Source organism: Nyctereutes procyonoides, unplaced genomic scaffold (assembly GCF_905146905.1).
Source record: "Nyctereutes procyonoides isolate TBG_1078 unplaced genomic scaffold, NYPRO_anot_genome, whole genome shotgun sequence".
Lineage (NCBI taxonomy): Eukaryota > Metazoa > Chordata > Mammalia > Carnivora > Canidae > Nyctereutes > Nyctereutes procyonoides.
Window position 1 is genome coordinate 22,898,565 of NW_026575051.1, and position 21,926 is coordinate 22,920,490.

General features: G+C 35.5%; 1 protein-coding gene across 1 annotated transcript in view; it reads right to left on the reverse strand.

Moving 5' to 3' along the window:
* HMGCLL1 (3-hydroxymethyl-3-methylglutaryl-CoA lyase like 1) overlaps positions 1 to 21,926 on the reverse strand; it is a 203,299-nt gene that overhangs the window by 180,758 nt on the left and 615 nt on the right. The window lies entirely within an intron of this gene.

Consider the following 21,926-nt stretch of genomic DNA (forward strand, 5'->3'; position numbering starts at 1 on the left):
TAGAAATTTGGTGTATCCTCATTACAATGTTATCATTTGTAATTCTGATTATCGTAAAATATTGTGTGTGTCACAGAAATAACCAAATTCCTTGTCAACTGCATTATAATGAACTCTCATCTGACCTTTAGCCATTGCCATTTTTAAGCCTTTGTCACTTAAGGTTATTGTTTTTATGTTGTTGAAGTATTTCTCCAAAAGTGTTTCAGCTTCAAAGAAATTTATGAAAGGATTCTGATAAGTACTCTAAAATACAGTTTTGTTAAATTTCAAATCATACCACTGAAGTAAGCAATTACAGAACTCCATGGGGGAAAACTGATGACTTCATAACACTGCTAGCAAAAGATCAAAATCAACACAAATTGATTACATGGGCTTGAGGAACTGATGAGGAGGATTTTAATTTTTATGACTTTTTGTTTAAAATATTACCAGTTCTTTAATCACATGTTTTCCAAACATAAGAAAATCTGTTCTCTTAAGCTGTGACTTAGAATAATTTAGCAGAATATATCTTAATAAGCAAAGATAAAACATCTATCTTTTTCTCCTTGCCTGATCCCTCCAGAATTTGAAAACCCTCTGGGAGTATTCTTATTTTCATGGCAATATAGTTATTTGCCTAAGTTCAGTAAGAATCTCTTCATCTTGTAACAGGACACAATCTGAAACGTAGGTTATGTCACCAAAGCTTTGATTGGAATATCATATTTGGAGAATGATGTGCACAAACTCAGATGTGACCAGATAGCTTTAAGGAACTAAGATTGACTCCATGAAGCTAATAAAAATCCCTTGGAAAAATCAGCCTGGCACCTTGCTCATAGGGTTCCCATCAGCCTTGCCAGGTGAATGAGGTTACTTTCTGGCAGGTATAGAAACCTCAGTATATTTGGTAGACCTTAAGAGAAAAATTAACTTGAAACTATAGGTATTGCTGGTGACGTCTAATGGCAAGTCACTGGCTTGACATCCTTATGTCAAGAGGCTTTTAGAGTTCAATCTGAGATTGTTTTATAAAAAGTTCCATCAAAATTGGAAGGTGCCTAGGCAGCCCAGTCAGTTGAGTAACCAACTCTTGATTTGGGCTCAGGCCATGATCTCAGGGTCATGAGACTGTGCCCCACCTTGGGCTCTGCCCTGAGTGTGTATCTTGCTTAACATTCTCTCTCCTTATCCCACTCCTGGCATGCATGTGCTCTCTCTCAAAGAAAAAAATTCCAGAAAAGCAGATTTAAAAGAGCCTATATGATCAATCACTACTTTTGCTATAATTATGTAAATAATTAGGTTAAATTTATTGACACTAGATTTTATCTGTGAACAAATTAGTCTGTTTACCTTATTACTTTGATTAAAATAGGGATTATAGAGAAAATTATGTTTTAATAATATAAACCTTTGTGAATATCAAATTCTAGTGCTGTTAATTGTCCAAGGTTTTGTTTTCTATCTATAAATTGGACTAGAATCCTAAAATCTTCCAATTTTTTTTTCAGTATGTGGCTAAAATTCTCCAAACTTAAAATTGTCCTATCTGACTTGGAATCATTAACAACTAAAATTGTCCTTTTCCCTAAGCCATACAAGCTAGAGTTGGACAATTTGCTATGAACTTCAGAGAAAACACAACAGTTCACGTATAGACAATAATCATATCAGTTGCTGGGTGAGCACCTAGAAAGATCACCAAGACATTCAAACTATAAACCAGGAATGTCTATCAGAGTGCTTCTCCCTGCCCTCACTCCATCTGAGGATGCTTCAAGCCAGACATCTAGAAATTTTCTTGACTAGCTGCCTTCAGAGCTCAGAAACTGGGATTATAGTCTAATCATTAACCATTTTTTTCTTTTGTTTCCATAAGAATGTCTCTTATTAAAAATCTAACAGGGGCACCTGGGTAGCTCAGTAGTTGAATGTCTGCCTTTAGCTCAGGTTGTGATCCCAGGGTCCTGGATCAAGCCCAGCATCAGGGATGCAGGGAGCCTGCTTCTCCCTCTGCCTTTGTCTCTGCCTCTCTGTGTCTCTCATGAATATATAAAATCTTTAAAATGAATAAATAAATGAATGAATGAATGAAACCTGATTGCACCATAAACTTAACTTTGGGAGTCCATCTGCATCACCACCTCCTGAAATGAGACACAATTATCTAACTGAACACATCTATTCTCAGGAGTAAGAGACTAGTTTAGGGAAATGGAATAATCTACCAACTCAAATTCTGGACTGTCAAACTTCTTAGCAAAATTTTATAGGTGAGACTGAAGGGGGTTCAGAATGAGTCTCCCCAAAATTTGTCACTTTGGCATATAGATTATTTTGAGCTGAAGACAATCAAGACCCAAAAGACTCAAAGAGCTTTTTTACTTCCCCATTAACTGCCTTTAAGAATTTAGATTCAGACCTGGTCCAGGAAGAGAGCTATCACCAGAGATAACTGTTAAGAATTATAGGTTAGGTGTGGTAAGCTAGGGGGAGCTCTGCGGAGCCTGTTTGTCCAAATTCCTGTGTCCCACTGTTTCTGTGTAGCACGACATTTACCAAACTTTTGCTCTTCCCATCTTCCTAATAATTGTCTTTCCCTTCTTTGAAGCTCCAGATCCCTATTTCCTTTCTCCTTGGTTTGGGATGTTGTATAAGCCTCGACTGCTGGACTATCCTTGAGCTACTTATGTTTTTGTGGGACTCCTTTAATGAAATTATTTTCTTTCATTTAACTAATAGACCAGCCCAAAGAACCGGGGGGGGGGGGGCTGGATTTTTCCTACCTCTATACATCTAAACATAGAGATTTTATATTCCTTCCTTCCTTTATTCAACAATTCATTCATTCATTCATTCACAGTTTAGAGTGGAAAATAGCCACTAAGAGAAAAGGAATGGAAGATCTGATCATTTACGAAAAGAGTAAAAAATTTCTGTAGAAAGCAATTTAAAGCAACACTGTCATTATGTATTATGAACAAGGTGGTATCAAACTGCTAAAGCACAACCACTTACTTGATCAAAGCCTTGGATTTCTATTTACAAAATCCAGAGCTCTCTTAGGACTTTAAAGTAGGGCCAATGTAATCAGAGTAAGACTCTAAAGGTATAATGCAGGATGTCTTTCCAACTCTAAGAAATGATTTCCAGTGGCTCTGAATAACTAGACATCATCACTGTCCTTTACTATTTCAAAAAAAATATGTTTGAGTATGTTCTGTATTATGTGAATCTCACGTTCTGTTTCATGTGATACCTATAAGCTAGTCTGTTCAAATTCCAATTCCAGCTTTTTATAAGTTCAGCTGTGATCTATGGTCCATTCTGTTAAGTCTTCTCCATAATCCCTCCGTTCCATATTATATATACACCTTCAGTGCTTCCTTCCCTCCCTCACATCCTAACACCTTCATTTAATCACTTCTTAATCATTTGCCTGAAAAGTAAACCCTGCAGTCACTTATTGTTTCCTTCCAGATGCTGCTGTGGAATGACTCCCCATGGGCTTCACCTAACATTCCATCCATGTTCATCTGGCTGTGCAGACTGTGATTCCAGCACTCTAAAGCTTTTAAGCTCTTTCTTTCCAAGAAAACTCATAGCTAACACCATTATTTCCTCACAAAAACAGCTAACATCTGCAGACTAAAACATCAAAACAAAGAAAAAACTTTGTGCACAGCTCTACTAAAGTTGGATGCAAACTTTATCAGCCATTTTAGGCAGTAAATCAATATTCTTTTTTTCAATTTCCATTAAAAAAATAAACCATAAAGGCTGATTTTCAATTTCCCCTCAGAGGAACAGTTAACAAACAGGTTACATGCAATGACTAATTAGTCTTTATTCCTTCCAGCTAAGCAAACTAAGCTTCTATTTGGAAACTCAATCTCTAACAAAATTTATCAGGTTGCTCAATAAAGTTTAATTTTATTCTACACATAACTAGTTTATTTCAGCAGCATTATTTATTCAATTTATTCAGGGAACAAGTATGCCAATAAACCACTTATTCTAAACTAAAAGTATTCAGTGTTTATTAAAATTATTGTTAGGACTCTCATATTAATAACTTTGAATATAATTAAACTGTATTCTTATAAAATCATTTTTAAAACTTTGATCCTATTTGTTTTACAACCTCAGTTAATGGAGATTCTTTTTGGAAGTAAGGTCCTTATAATACAAGACTAAGACAAAGCTCAAGCCTCATCATTCCAGCTGTTTCCTGTATAGATCATAATGGCTTTTAGTCATGGGCAATTCCTTTAGATCAGTATTTCTCAAATTTTAATGTGCATACAAATCCCCTGTAGAGCTTATTAAAACACAGTTTCTTGGGCCCATCTCCAGAGATCATTATTCATTAGGTTAAGCTGGGTCCATGAATTTGCATTTCTAACCAGCTCACAGATAATGGTGATACTATTGATCCAAGGACCACAATTTGAGAACCAGGAGTCTTGTTTAAGCCAACTTAAAAGAAAAGCTATACGATTACATTTAAGAACCCATCACTATCAACTACAAAGTCAATAAAATCCCTCTGCCAATATAATGTAAAAATAAAAATGAAAATCACAATCTTTATATTGATCTCCATTCTAATTTCACAGCATGAATAGCACTTCCTAACTTTCTCTTTTCAAATACCATTATTTCATGTCTAAATGAAAATTATTTATCTTTCCTCATCAGGACCATTTCAAACTAGTCTTCCAGCATATGCTAGAGTAATTAACAGATGAAATTTTAAACCATAAAAGCAGAATCTCAAACAATTCCACAAACTCTCTTTATAAAGTTTTCAAGTCATTTGAACATTTTTCTACCTCCCATTAAATTTTTGGTGGTATTTAGAAATACCAATATTTGTAACATCTATGTATATTAGAGCACACGAGAAGAAACATACGTAGTCATTACGTTAATGTTGAACAGCTTGAGAGAATGGGAGATGGTTGCTCAGGAAAGGCCTCAGGATCTGCTGCCCCCACCACCAGGCCATCTGGCTTCTAGGGCCTCTTTACAGTCCTTGAGGAAGGAAAAAGTTGGAACATCAATGGTTGACTTACACAGGTTTGGTGTGGCAAGAATAGATCCTACTGTCCAAAGTGACATAATACCAGATGTAATAACTCATAGTGGTTCAAGTTTGAAATAATATAGTGAAATATCAAGGACACTAGAAGATGTCAGTAGAATAACTCAAGCAATCAACTATAAGGCAGGGGGGATAAATGTGAGGCACTGTGGAAGATTCTATATAAATTGATTTCTTGGGGATCCCTGGGTGGCTCAGCGGTTTAGCGCCGCCTTCGACCCGGGGCATGATCCTGGAGTTCCGGGATCGAGTCCCACGTCAGGCTCCCTGCACGGAGCCTGCTTCTCCCTCTGCCTGTGTCTCTGCCTCTCTCTCTCTCTCTCTCTCTCTCTCTCTCTCTGTCTCTCATGAATACATAAATAAAATCTTTAAAAAAATAAAAAATAAATCGATTTCTTCTTTTAGATGCCCACTTTTCAGTAGTCTCTCCCAGTTTTTCTTCTATCAATCTCAGACACAACATTTCAATTGCTCCAGCTCCTAATTTCTCTTTGCCCGGCTCATCATTTCCCCTGAGTGTTCTGACTCCAAAAAAAAAAAAAAAAAAAAACATGTTTTTTTTTTTTTTTTTTTATGATAGTCACAGAGAGAGAGAGAGAGAGGCAGAGACATAGGCAGAGGGAGAAGCAGGCTCCATGCACCGGGAGCCCGATGTGGGATTTGATCCCGGGTCTCCAGGATCGCGCCCTGGGCCAAAGGCAGGCGCAAACCGCTGCGCCACCCAGGGATCCCACCATGCTTTGATATACTATCATTTACCCAACAGTAATAAATATGAACTTACATATATTCATAGACCTAAACCTACATACATGAAGATGGACATTCATACTCATAAACACATTTGGACATGGATGGGGTGACTTTCAGTGAGTAGGTATATATGCCTGCACATGATGATAAACATAATCACGGAAACAAGATTATGAGCTATAAATGTTTGTCCAGATGAAAATTAGAGCAACTAAAATGTGTCAGCACTTGGAAAGTATCCAATGTTTAATTATAAAGTATCAAGTAGGGTTGATAAAGTGTTAATATGTGCTTATAGGGATGTTAAGGCCAAAATGTGAAAAATAAAACACATACCCTACAATCCAAATATAATTATACTCTGCCACAATAGTAATACAAATAACAAAAGTATGTAAGAATATGCTTTGTTTTTTGGTTTTCAACTCCTGTGGTCTTTATCATCTATGAGAATTGTATATGTTACTAATGATTAGGCACAAATTTAATTTTTCACACGCAGGATTTCTTCCTAGAAATTAATGATGTATCTATTGTCTAGCATGTCTCAGCCTATTTTTATTATTCCTTGGCATTTACTTCCTCCTATTCCTATTAGTTAATGGATAAGTTCTCCAACTACATTAGGAATATGAAAACAGGAGAAAGTTAGTACATGGAGTTTGAGTAATTAATTAATCTGATACCAAGTTTTGCCTGTGGTTTCATCAAAACTAGTTATCAGGAGTTCATACAAAATTCATAACAAGAATCATTTTTATTTCCCTTTAACAACAGTTTAAAAAGAAGCTGCTACTCCTCTCTTGCTTTTGCTTTCATTAGTAAAAGAAAAGTCGTGTCAAAAGTCATGGGGCTTGGGGCACCTGGGTGGCTCTGTGGTTGAGCATCTGCCTTTGGCTCAGGTTGTGATCCCAGAGTCTGGGGTCAAGTCCTGTATCAGGCCCTGCAAGGAGCCTGCTTCTTCCTCTGCCTATAGCTCCGCCTCCCTCTGTGTCTCTCTCATGAATAAATAAATAAAATCTTTTAAAAAAAGAAAAGTCAAGAGGCTTGAGGCGTCCTCTGGGTTGGATCGGGCAGCCACACAGCTTGATCCTCCCAAAGAACAAAGTCAGCCCCAGTGGCAAGAAAAAAGGAGGAACTACAGCAAGAGGCCACCTCAACTTTCTCTACTTCAGCGTTGTTTCTTAGAACTGCTAAGCAGAAATGGGAAAACAGCAAAGCAACATGAAAGTGAATCTGTGATGGTGTAAATTCAACTCAAATGTTCAGTCATAATGTGACTGGTTTCTCATTTATTTCTCAAATGGAAACATCTTGAAGATTTTCTCTTAGGGATACCTTGTAGGGCTAGAACAACTGCCTTGTGGTTATGTGATTATTTTTTCTTTCTCACCCATTAGCTTTTTTTTTTTTTTAAGATTTTTATTTATTTATTCATGAGGGACACACACAGAGAGAGAGAGGCAGAGACACAGGCTGAGGGAGAAGCAGGCTCTATGCAGGGAGCCCGAATGCGGGACCCAATCCCAGGACTCCAGGACCACGCCCTAGGCCAAAGGCAGGCACCAAACCACTGAGCCACCCAGGGATCCCCATCCAATACCTTTTTTTATTCAATGATTAATTATATACAATTTGTTTCATTATCTTTACTTTTTGACTTTCTGTATCAAACAGAAAATTCTTGCTTTCTATGCTTCAAACAGCTCAGGTCTTACTAATGAGTTTTTATTATCCTCACAATAGAACATCAGCACATTTTATGTGACCAAGTTTTTTTTTTTTTTTGTTCCATTTATTTTATTATAGTGTGGTTTTCCTCTACACACTACAATTTTGGATGACCACTTAGAAAAAAGAATAAAGACGCAGTAGTTGAAAGAAATAGATTTTTCCAACAGAACTTAGCCAGGAACTTTCAGGTGTGTGAAGTCTACATACATAATATTTGGTATGGATATGATGCATTTTATATAAATCAGACCTTTTTGGTATGACTTTAAGTCAATTGTACTTGCCTAAGTTTTTTTTTTTAATACTTTTAAATTTATTTATTCATGAGAGACACAGAAAGACAGGGAGCAACATAGGCCGAGGAAGAAGCAGACTCCGTGAAGGGAGACTGATGCGGGATTCAATCCCAAGACTCTGGGATCACAACCTGAGCCAAAGGCAGGTGCTCAACCACTAAGCCACCCAACCACTAAGCCGCCCAGGTGCCCTGTACTTGCCCCAACTTTAATCTAGCTATTGAAAAACTAAGAAGGGATAGATTTCTCAGAAATATCCTATAAAACCAGCAGTAAATGAAGGGCTGCTGTTAGGTACAGAGCAAAAGGGGAAGGCTGTGAAAGATTTACCAAGAACAATGGCATCATTTTAAAGAATCTGAATAACTTCTCTCTGAAATAAGAATGATTCATTCAGCTTCATCCACCTCGGTTTTTAAATACTGGATCTCAAAATGAACTAATGAGGGAAGATGAGCTATAATCATCCCAAGTCATTTGTAACCAACTGCAGTTTCCTTCCTTAAAGTGATAGATTAATCTAGAACCTTACTGATTATGTTAAATGAAAAGAAGTTATAGTAAATGAGTACAAACAATTTTCTTATAATTGAAGTCTGTACTGGTCAATAGACTGACAGGATATAGCACGAAAAATATTGGCTTTGGGACCTGTATGGATTCAAGTCCATTGTCTCTCCTAGTTATGTGGTCTGCAGAGATTTTTATTAACTCTGAGCCTCCCTCAACTCCTATTAAAAGTGAATATAATGGGATCTTTTTCACACAAATCTAAGAGTTAAGAAGTTAAATAATGCCCTTAGCAAAGTCACTGGAATAAGTTGGCCATCTGGTAAAGAGTGGCTGCTGATACTGATGCTGTGTGAGGGGTACTTGGGTGGCTCAGCTGGTTAAGCATCTGCCTTCAGCTCAGGTCATGAACCAGGGGTCCTGGGATGGAGCTCCATGTCAGGCTCCCTGCTGAGCCTGCTACTCCCTCTTCCGCTCCCATTGCTTGTGCTCTCTCTTTCTCTGTGTCAAATAAATATTTAAAAAAATATCAGTGCTGTGTTAATTCCCAAGTTCTTGTTAATAATACTCTATTAACAGTTGATGTAGCATTTTGTATCTCTTCTATTCTCTCATTTGTCCTATTTGGTAAATCAGTTGTAAATTGAGAGCAGGAAGGCTAAAATAATACTATTGCCCCTAAATAATAATTTTTGATTAAGACAAATTATATACATTCTATTTAACAAGTTATCACTATTCCTTTCTCATCAAAAGGTCAGTATATATGTACATTCTTTAAAGGCAAATAGATATTTAAGAGATCTACCTCTCTAGAGATGAGTATTTACAGAGGCTTATGTTCCATCTCCCTTAGCTCAAGTTCTTTCTTTCAATATTTTCTAGAGCATACATTTAGCAGAATTATATTAAATATTAAAATCATGTCATAAGGGAATGGGGACTAAGTGATAGCAGACATTCATGAGTCAAACTCTGAATAACTACATCTGTTACTCCACAGGTCTTTTAAACACAGCCCTAAAACCTAGGAAAACAGAACTCCAAATTGCCCTCAACTTTTATGTTTGACCAGGTCCACAGATTTCTATAAAATGCAAGATCTGAATGGTGCCACAGCATTTTTAAAAATCTGAGAATTCTCAGTCCTTAAATCAAAATTCTCAGAAAGTAGAAATTGTGCCTAAGTAAAATAAGATTCATATTTTGACTTCAACATCAACCTATGTGATCAGCTTCTATTTCACAGTGAAATAAATACAGATTGAGGAAAGAATTTAAAAAGTGAATGCCAGACTCTGTACACTCAGTGGGTTACAGATGTATGAGAGTGGTGGCAGAGAGCCACTCCACTTCCTTCAAGATCCAAAAACATTTGGAAGCAAGCCCCAGAAGGAAAGACGTCTGACAGACATGTTCTCTTTGGGGTTTCCTGCCTCCTTGTTTGCCAAGCTTCCTAGATCCCATTGCTTGTTAATAAAGTTCACCAAAAAGACTTTATGAAATGCTGATTTCATAGAGTGAAACTTATATTGAAGGCGTTTTTATGTAGTCGAAGTTTCCTGACATCTGCATTTCCCTACTTCACAAATCCAAGGAAGCGTGACTTGGAAAGTTAACGAGCATAAGGTGACATTTGATGCGCTTACTATCAGTGGGATATTCAGCCCAAACACTGAATCCAAAACCAGAGACCATGGCTTAGACACTGCAATAGAGAAGCTGCTTTACCCTGAGGGTATTATTATTATACCCCTCAATGTTTCTACTACTTCTTCCATAAAACAGAGTCCTGAGAAGATGCATATTGTACACCGTGTGAATTAACTCAGTAAAAACAGAGATATGGGAAGTGACTGAAAAGCTAGATTCTACCTTCATAGCCAGGAAAGAAAAAAAAAATAGCACCTGAATTTAAAAATTGACATTAGAGTCCAATATGAAAAATAATACAGTACAGCTAAAACTAACTCTAGTTTACAAAAATAATATTTTTGATACTGCTTTTGCCAATCATAAAGTCCGTTAATTTGGCTGAAAGTACCTGAAGTTTGTACTGTGGATGCTTGCTGTATTTAACACATAGAAACAATTTAGCTCTATAAATATTTTTAAAAGACCTGAGTATGTAGGTCTCCTGGATAACAGAAAGGTAAATAAAATATAGTTTCGTCTCCTGAGAAGATCTCAATCTAGCACTAAAAATATCATGTATTAAATATAGAGATACTTCAATCTTTTCAAACATATTTGGTAGGAAACTACTTCAATGCGGAAGATGGAACTTCCAAGCACTATACAGGGAATGGGGCTGGCAGTGGGGGTGGGTGGGAGGGGTAGATAAGCGAAATACTCATGAGATTCACCACTTGCAAAACATAAGCATCCATCTTCAAATCAAACATAAAAAAAAAAAACTAAAAAGGCAATTTTTAAGATTACGGCCTTTAAATTCTTTTTCCATGTAAGAGACAAGAGACCAAATAGAGGATACAGATGTAGGTTGACATGTATATACTCAGACACAGAAATATTCACAACTAAATGAATAACTCTCCATGATTTTATTAATTCTTCCCATAAATCTTCAATCATCTTATTCTGACCAGAAATCTATCCAAATCCCATTTGACCTCAAATCTACCTCCAACACAAAGACTATTATCATCCTCACAGACTCCCCCAGCACTGCATTAAAATGTATTTACAGGTTTATGTTTTTAACCAAGTCACAAAGAAGGAATGCAGTAAAAAGCAGGATTCAAATAAAAAGCAGGATAAAGAAATGAGCTTTCAGGAGACAGCAATGAAAAATGAAAATATGGCTGAATAGTGCCATTGGGACAGAAGCTCTAGTGGTTCCATCTCCCCTTCTTGCCCACCATGCTCCTTAGCACCTTGCCAGCATCAGAGAGCCAGAGCACAGCCCTTCTTCTCTCTAAACCAAGGAAGGAAATATCATTTCCTCTTATCAAAATCCTGCTGGGAACAACTCTGGTCCCTTCATCACTATGTAGAAATAGCAGTTTTTGTTTACATTTTGTATTTTTCAGAGAGCCTTCCCACTACTTGGCCTTCCTTTACATTATTGCTAGGCCTTCATATAAAGAAGAAAATCTAAAAATATAAACATCTATAAACTTGAATAATGGTCTCAATTATCTTCACATAAAAGTCTTTATATAAAGTCTGATTTTAGAATGAATGTTTTGGGAGCAAGATCTGCCAACCAAAATTATTTTCTGAAGAACAGAACATAAAATTTGGCCCCAAATTGGTCAGATGTAGAAGAAATGAAACAACACCTGAGTGTTCATTTAGGAATGAATTCTGATCACTCAGAAAAGGAAGATCATCCAAAGGGGAAGATGGCAAACTTCTGGTAATTTAAACATAACTCCTGCCTGCTGAGTAATTATGAACAGGGTATACATTGTTGAAAATATGCCAATGTTGAAAAATGTCCTCGGTCTCTTTAAAGCATCCCCACATAATTGTCCATCAAGAGTAACAAAAATCAAATATCCACTGGCACAGGAGGATAATCTGCATGCCAGAGGCAGCTAAGTATACAATAAAAGAGTCCAAGTCCTGCATTTCTATGTACTTATCTTTTAAGTATAGACTTGACCAAAGAAAATATTTCCAGAGGTTAAATTCTGTTCACCTGTGTAACAGCCGATTTGCATCTCCCACTTAGACCAACAAGAGAGACCGGCAGGAGAACACTGGGATTCTATATGTTGCTTTTATTATTAGGGCTTCAAGCAGTCTGGACAATCACTTTCAAATCAGAATTTCTGTTAATAACAATATTCCCCAAATATATGATTCTGCTTTCTCTCTTACTATGATCTGTTCCATGACAGTGACCCATAAAGTCATGGTTCTGTCTAACCCCTTAGTTGATGAGGAAAAATAAAAAACAAAAATAAAAGCTAAACTTGGAAGGGGATAGGCAAGGAGAGAAGAAAGGGTCAGGGAAAGTTACAGCACAGAGTGAATAAGCATAAAGAAGGCCAAAAGACTTGGAGGAGCTCACAGCTAATGAAAAAAACAAGAACACAGAGTGGGGGAGGGAAGGATGTGAAAGCCAGCTGGAATAAGAGAAAGCAAGAAATACAGGAGCCAACAGAAATCCAAGGACAGAAAGTATTGGAGATTGAAGGGAACAGGAAATTTATTGGAAACCAAGTTGTTTTTCCTTTTGTATCCAATGCAATTCTATTCCAGGCAGAACTCTAGTCTCAACCTCAAAGAGGACAGAAGGGAAGTTGAAACTCATAGGAGTCTTTCCTGGACAGCAGCCAGGAGCTCTGGAAAGATAGACTAGAGAAAACATGATATGACAGCAGACCCTCTGAAAGCAGATACAGGGATAGAGGGGTGGCAGTCTCAGCACTGGATTTTCAAAAACAAAGCAAAAAAAAAAAAAAAAAGTAAAAAAAGTGATAGTTTTGCTCCATCTCCGAGCTACTGAATCAGAATTTCTGGTACATTTAATAAACACCTCAAATGATTCTTATCACCAGAAAAGTTGAAGAAACACTGATATAGTAGTAAAAATTGGGGGCTCTGAAACTAGAAGCTGCCTGAATTTATTTCTGAGTCTGCTATTCATTATCTGTGGACCATGAACAAATTATTTTACCTTTCTGCATCCCCATTATTCAGTTTATAAAGTGGGTTGTTGGATTAAATGAGTTACTATACATAAAACAGTTAGGCAGTGTCTAGTACATATTGAACTCTCCACAGTGATAGCTACCGAACCATAAAAGTACTCTGAATAGAGAACTCATACAAAATAATGTATCTTAATTGGTTTATAAAAATAGGAAAAAAGGTTATAAAAAGTCTGCATCTTAGATGCAGTATGCATAGGATGAAGTACATGGGAGCATTCTTCCAAATGGTACAGAGACCAAGCCACAACCATCAGGGTTTCTGCTCTTGGTCTCTGCATTCACATTTCTGGCATTTCTCTTTGGAAATCAACATGTGAACAACCTGGACAAAAAGCTTTCTCTCTTTTTTCTTTTTTCAAAAGCACATATAAGTCAATTCAAATTAAAGGAGACTCCAAGATACGGAGTCTACATGCTTGAGAGAGAGGGATGCTCTTGAAATGCAGTAAATTGAAGACTTAGCTGATACAGAGATACCCAAAGAGAACCACATCCATTACAAGACTGTTGAGGATCAAACACTAGGTAACCCACCTTACTTCACAATCCTGTTTTCTTTAGTCATTTCCCTATATATTATTCCCAACAACCATCTATTTCCTCTATAGAACCTCATGTAGTTCTCTGCCTTTCTAGTTATATAAAGATTCAAGTTCTTTATTTTTCCATTTGGAAACTCAACCTGTAGTCACAAGCTCCATGACATTCACAACCCTTTTCCTGAACATTCCCATCATCTTCTGGCCTTAAATCAAGCCTTGATCACCCTTATGGAAAGCACTGGACTGGTAACTCTCCATGTAGAGGTTGTAGAGGTTGCTCAGTTTTCTATAACCTTGCTTAATGACCAGAAGTACAGATGGCATCTGCAGTTTCTATTACTTCCTGAAAACTGTCACTCTTTATTTGTACAATAATTCTTGCTCCTCTGAGATCCATGTGATTTGGCCATACAGTCCTTTAGCCCTTTCTGAGGACTTATATCCCTTATACATCAAAACCATTAGAACTTAGTTTGCCATTGTTTTCTTAACCCGAAATTTTGACATTACTCTGCAGTGTACTTAATGTCATGGTGAACCTTCTATCCGATATTCAACTTCCACTGAAATTTACTGAATCTTACTTTAGCTGAACCATTAATTCACATGGTTATACAAAAGGGCTTATTATTGCTTGTGACTGCTCACTGTTTAAGATTCTGACCACAAATATTTTCAACTTTCTAACTTCGTTGTGCCCATGACTATAATCTCTGGCTTCATCAGTACTACAAGTCTCTGGAATTCTACTTCCACCTACCTGTCAGATATTTTTTGTTAACAAAGAGAGTCTTGACAGTGGCAATATACCTAGTAACATGTGGAGGACCCATGGTGTAATAATAATGAAACAGACTTTCTTCAAGATGAATGAGTTCACTCTGTGAAATACATCGTTTGTTCCAAACAAGCATATCAATTTAAATATAAAAAAATACCAAGAAGTACAAATAGCCTCAAAAATAAGTATAAAATGGTGAGTGAGGCTATTAGATATGGCAGAAAATAAACATATCAATAGTTATACATAATCACACATAATTAAAGGTAAATCCACCTAATTAAGGATAGACACAATCATATAAACATATTAGTTCACATATGTGAACTGTCTTAAAGCACTTATTTTTTTAAAAAAGACTAAAATAATATGAGCTAAATGTTCAAATCAAGAAAATTAAAATGTAAAAAAAAAGAAAATTAAAATGTAAATTCAGAAAACAGGAAGATACAATTTTTTTTCAAAAAATAGAAATCAGTTGCTAGTATGTCATACATATGCACAAAGATACAAACATACACATATAGGCAAGAGGATCAAGAAACCTACAAAATCCTTTTCAAATAAACTGATAAAATATGTAGACTTCTACAAAGGCTTACAAATCAACAAAAAAAGAAAGAATGAACCAGTAATGAAATAAGGCAATGTAAAATATTAAAAAGTTAATGACAATAATAAAATTTGTTCACCAACTTCATGTCCGAAAAAAAAAAAAAGATCTGGGATAAACTTCTATCAATAAAGACATATTATGAAGGGACTATGCATTTAATCATTGGTTCATTCAACAAATTTTACTGAACTATGTCACACGGAAGGAGTAGTTATACTGCCTCTCTAAAGCCATAATTTTTCTTATTTCTTAAAATATTTTTTCTCTTTCATAATTTTTATTTATAGTGAAAACCACTGGGATAGTCTGTTTTTCCATGAAGTATCACTTTCTCATGAAGCAGCCAATCTTTTAATTCTGTATTTGAGCTTTAAATTATTACTCCATGCAAACTTTCCATTATAAGATAAATAAGTTCTAAAAATCTAATGTATAGCAAAGTGATGATTAATACTATATTATATACTTGAAATTTGCTATAAATGTAGATCATAGATATTCTCACCACAAAAAAAATCATAATTCTGTGATGTGATTCAAGTGTTAGCTAAAGCTAACACGGTATTCACTGTGCAATAATTAAGTGTATCAAATCTGTATACCATAAAATTATACATTATATGTTAATTATATCTTATAAAGCTGGGAAAATAAATAGTTCCTCTAAAGAGTTTGCGTATTATCTATCTAGAATGTAACTGTCTCAAAATGTTTGTAATATGCTAAATTAATATTTGAACTAGTTTGTTCAGTGAATTTCTGAGAACCAGAAAATCTGGACAAAACATTAATGAAAACTTTTGTTTGACAGCCTTAGAGAGTGGCCAAGGTAGTGAGTACTTAAGTGGCCAATATGCCATGCATAAGAAAAGCAAAATGGTAAGAACCACCCTGCCATGACTTCTTAAAACATCTGCCAATTCTACATCAACAGTTGAGAAGATCATCAGAGCTTCTAGAATTCTTAGGGGCTGTGGAGAAAATACTTTGATTTCTAGGCCCACCTAGGAGGAAACACTCTGGTAAATACCGTAGGCTTTTTAGTTAGGACCCCTGAATAGTGACAAAATAGAAGTAAGGATGAAGAAAAAAAGACAAATCCTTACAAATAAAGTAGGCCCTGACTCAAATCAGCTAAACATCTGATTGGCTTAAGGTAAGATATGCTTATACTTGCTAAAAGCTAAAGATAACCCTTTCTCCATTTCATACCTGTTAGAATGGTTACTTTCAAAAATCTAAGAAGTGTTAAAAAGGATGGTATGGGGGGTGGATAACCCAACTGTACTATTGGTGGGAATGTAAATCGGTGCAGCCCCTTGGAACAGTATGAAAGGTCCTCTAAAAATTAAAAATAGATCCAGCAATTCTACCTCTAAGTATCCAAAGGAAAGGGAATCACTATATTGAAAAGGTACCTGCAGCTCCATGTTCACTGCAGCATCATTTACTATAGCCAACTTAAGTGTCCATCAATAGATGAATAATAAGATGTAGTATATATACGCAGGTTTATTTTTCAGCCATAAAAAAAAAATCCTGCAATTTGTGACAAGGTGTATAGATATTGAGGGCATTATCCTAAGTGAAATAAGCCAGGCAGAGAAAGACAAATACAGTAAAGTATCATTTATACATGGAATAAAAAAAATACTCATAGATACAGAGAACAGATTGTTTGTTGCCAGAAGTAGGCGGAGGGGCAAACAAGGTGAAATGAGTAAATAGGGGGAAAAAGAATCCTTTATGGAGAAGGCTATTTTGAGGACTTTCAAATTATGTCTATAATTTTCATTTCAGGTGTTGAACATTCAAAAATCAATAAGCATTCCAAGACAAAAAATATATAAATCAGACCAACTAGAGATACAAACATTGGAGTTATCAGACATGGAACTTAAAATAACTCTAACATTCAAGAATTCATGACAAGATGAAAAATCATGGCAAAGAACAAAAAATGGCTTTATAAATTACATAGAAATGCATTAACTCAAAAATATAAAATGAAACACAATAAATTAGATTAACAGCAAATTACAACTGAAGAGAGAATTAGTGAAATGGAATACAAGTGAGAAGAAAATATTCAGACTGATGGAGAAAAAATATGAAAAACACAAAAATGAGTGTAAGAAATAGATGGAGCATAGGGAAAGTTCTAAGATTTTTCAAATTATAAATTCAAATGGAGAGATTAAGAGAGAAAGAAGCAATACTTATGGAGAAATGGTTGAAATTTTTCCAAAACCTATGAAAACCAATAAAGCATCAAGCCATAGATCCGAAAAATACTACAAACTATTGGCAAATGCAAAGAAAGTTAAATCTAGATACATCATAGTCATACTCCTGGAAACCAAAGAGAAGACTCATTACCATTAAAGAGGCAAAAATAAGACCAGTGCTTCATTGTCTCTTGCTTCCATTGTATCTATTGAGAAATCTATATTTTGTGCTGTTGTCATGCATTTTAATTCCTTATATGGAATGTATATCTATGGTCAATATTAACTTATATTTATGTTTATTATATGCATATATGTATCAAAATCAATGTAATTTCAAACAAAACTGAAAAATCATCAGATTTTCCCTAAAGAATATAGTAAAAGAACTACTAGCTAAAGGACAAGAATTTCAGATGGAAAAATGGAGATAAAAGAATGAAGAGCAAAGAAATATATTCTAAACATAAAAAGTATATTAACTGTTTACATACATATTACAAATATAACAAAATTAACATATACAATATAAAAAGTAGAAGTCAGTAATGAGGCTAAAATACTATATTTGTATGTTTAATAAGTTGCAAAAGTACCAATTTACATATTTTAATAAGTCCAGGTCATATGTTGACATCTTAAAGAATAACAACCAAGAGTGCAGTAAAATGGTATATAATTAACAAGCTATGGCGGGGGGAAGTGAATAATAAAAATATGCCATTACAAAAGAAGCTATAAAAGGAGTAAAAGTGGAGGAGAATAATAGAGAAAAAAGTACACTTGAGACGAATTAAAAAAAAAAAGTGAGATGGTACCTTGGTTCTTTTCTAAAAATTCCTCCCCAGTCATCCTATTTAGTAAATGTACTAACAACTGCATAACTGCAAACTAAAAAGTATATAGTCACATTATCCTCTTATTAAATTTATGCAGAAATATATTTAGGTTAGATTCCTGAGAACTTTTAACATCAAATACTTTTTCTGAATAGTATTTTTTTGAAGGCAAATATAACTTAAAGGATTCAGATATAGTGTACTATAATTTTAATGTCCATTTATAATTTTGCTTTTATACATCACTGCATTTAAAATATTATTTGATTTAGAATTTAGACCCTGGAGAATTTTATTGTCACAACAGGGTATTAATATATGAAAAAAATTAGCTATTGCCTAAACAGCACTTGGAAATCAAAAAGAGATTGCTTTACTAGTTACCTTACGTTTAATCAAAATCTTAAACATACCAATTTAACCAGCTTCTTCATATGCATTTTAAAAGAGACAAATGGAAAATAAAATAGGCTTAAGAGATAGCTTGAACTATAGGATGATCATCAATTTTAACCTCCTGCAAAAAAATAAAATCTTCTGCAAAATCAGTGTTATTAGCAAAAAATTAGAGACTCAAAGAATTTAATCAGTGGAGCTGTAGTACTGTACACCTTGTATTCATACTGATCCATTGTGTATTGGATAATAAATTGTTAAACTTCAAATATATGAATATTTACATATACACATGCCCAGTATTTATTTTTCAACCTAATTATTTATCAGGGATACATTATTACCTCACCTGTAGACTAAAATTTTAAGATATAGTCAGGATATTGCCTACACAAACTCACACAATGAAGTGGTAGCAGAAAAAGATCTAAGTTTCCAATCTTCCATTATCTAGCACAGGATTCTTTCAAAATGTAATATTCTATCTTCCCCAATGGTTACCAAATTGTTTCAAATCCCAGGGGTCCTTCTCATGATTCTTTCTGCCAGATTTTACAGTAATTGGTTAAGCACCATGCTATCTCATCACCCCCCCCAAAAAAAACTATTTTTAGCTCTTCTTCCCATCAAAGCCTAACTAGCTCCTGTGAGATGAAAAGGTAAGAGAGTTAACAATATCCATCTTCTATCACTAAGACCAAACTGTATTGATCTCAAGTATTCATTCTCATCACATTAGGATTCATTTAACTACTATTTATTATTGTACCACAATGTACCAATCACTAATTTGGCAAATGCTACAAAGAATTTCATGGTCTCATAAACAGCAGATAAACATTAGTTAATTCGTTCATTCAGAAAGTATTTACTGGCCATGAAAAACTAACCAGACATTCTGTTAGTTGCTAAGAATGGTAGATCTTTCCCTTACTTTTATGATGCTTAGATTCTGGTAGAGAACTACACAACAAATAATCACAAATATAAATATATAATTCATATTATATATAATGAATTGTTCATTGAGCCATTTAGGATAACAGGAGTTGCTTGCCTTAAGAGTCTAGGAAAGATTTTTATGAGAAAGTAACATTTGTGTTGAGATCCACAGGGAGAACAGAAGTTAATTCGTTAAAAAATAATCTTCCCAGCAGAGGGGAAAACAAAGAGAAAGAAGAAACATTACAAAGAATTCAAAGAGGGCCACTGTTGCAAGAATAAGAAAATATCTTAGGTTGATGTTGCAGAGAAATGCAGTAAATACACCCTTTGAAGCTTCAGAGACACATTGAAACCTTTGGTATTCATTCCTGAAAGTAGTGGAAAGGAGTACAAAGCTGTAAAGTGAGGGGGAGAGGGGGAACACGGCAACGGCAGGGATCCATTCAAAATGCAGACTATGTCCCAACTAATTATATAACCCTGGGTTGAAGGGCTCCAATTGTTTAGTAGTCCTCAAGAGACAGTACCATTTTAAAATTGGTAGTAGCAATAAAGTTGGAGAAATTGATGGATTTGAGAGAAATTCAAGAGGTAAAATTGCAGAACTTAGTGACACTTTGGATGAAATTAAATGAAAATAGGAAATGAAGAGCTGCTGCCTCCTGAGGAGCTCCTGCCTTGTGGCATATAGAACTGAACAGATTGTGATGGTATTCCTGTGACAAGAAATACTGGAGAAGGTCTGGAGTTGAAGGAAGGAGAAAGCGAATCCAATTTTGGAAATGTTGAGTTTGAATTGCTTTCGAAATATCCAAAGTGATAATGTCCAGTGAGCAGCTGAATGATAAAACTGGAGCCTAAGAGGGAGATAGGAATATAAACCCAGAGAACGCATATATATAAATAGCAACTGAAACCCTGAGTGTGGATAGGAAGTCACAAGGAACCTGGTCATTAACCAGACAGGGATAGGCCACTGAGTCAGTCTGGTTCCAGACCAAGGATCCAGAGAGGTACGGCTTAAAGCAGTTACAAGTGTTGTTTAATGGAAGTCAAGGAAGGCCAATTTCAATGAGTCAATGTCAGAAGTCAATGATACAGAGTTCAAATAAGACAAGATATAAAAAATTACCATTCAACAAGATTGGGACTGAGACAGAATTATGCATAAAATGCCATGGAAGCACAGAAATGTGGGCATTAACTCTGGGTAGGGCAGAGTTGGTAAAAAGAAGTGACATTTAAGCCGTGTTTGAAAAATGAGTAAGAGTTTTCCAGGCAAAGAAGTCAGGGGATAAAATGGCAATATTTAGTGAAGGAATAGCTATTTCTCACACTCCTAGTCATTTTTTATTACTTTGCTTCCACATCTTAGCAGGGCAAAGTAGACATCCTCACAGAGCAGCCTAGCTTCCATCAATGCCCTCACAGTCCAAAAATCAGAATATGAGAGAGAGAAAAACAATGTTAATACAGCAACATCATGGAGTCTCAGAGTCAGGGAATAAAAAGAGGGTTCCTGATTCTATAACAAACTATGAAAAAAAAAAGTTGTAAGAGCAAAAAGTCAAATTAGAACGTAGAAAAAATAAATAGACATGTGAACATATGAGAACTTTCCCTCTCATGCGTTCTCAGCAACAGGCTTTGAGCCAGATGACCATGGCTATCTTTTAAGTAATGAGAAACAATGTATTTTTAAGATTTTATTTATTTACTCATGAGAGCCATAGAGATAAAGAGGCAGAGACATAGGCACAGGGAGAAGCAGGCTCCCTGTGGGGAGCCCCATGAGGAACTCCATCCCAGGACCACAGGATCACGCCCTGAGCCAAAAGGAGAGGCTCAAACCACTGAGCCACCCACGCATCCTGCAAATGTATCTTCTGACTGATTTTGAAAGAATTCCACAAATGCTGAATTCTGATTTGCAGAACAAAGATCACAATTTCACACGTTCATAAACTGAGAATACACTAAATGTAAAACTACAGGAAAATGGATACCTAGTATTAAAATAGTTGACTTAAAGCCACGTAGTCAAATTATGTTTACCCACTGAAATAGTATAATTAACACAAGTCATTATTCTGTTCACGAGATGAATCACGGATAAACATTTGGCATCCAGCAAAAATAAAAAGAGTCAAACCCTTAGACTGCCCCTTCCTTTTTCCATGCTTTAATGTTCACATAACAATAACCACTGTTCCTATTTGGTGAAATCTTTAATTCTGAGCTCTTTGAAAGGAAAAGCAAGTTTCTTTTTTCATTTACCTGCCATTGGTTTGAGATGCATTAAACTGCAAACACGTAGACAATTAAGTTGCCTATTGTCTTAAAATGGGCATTCAGGAATCACACGGGAATAAATTTTGGTTCGAAATTGCTGTTCCTTACAACCCCCCCCCAAGCTTGTTCAAGTGCGTCGAAGCATAAATACATTAGGAATAACTAAGGATATGCTAGATAATGTCACCTACGGTGTTTTTCCTAGCCT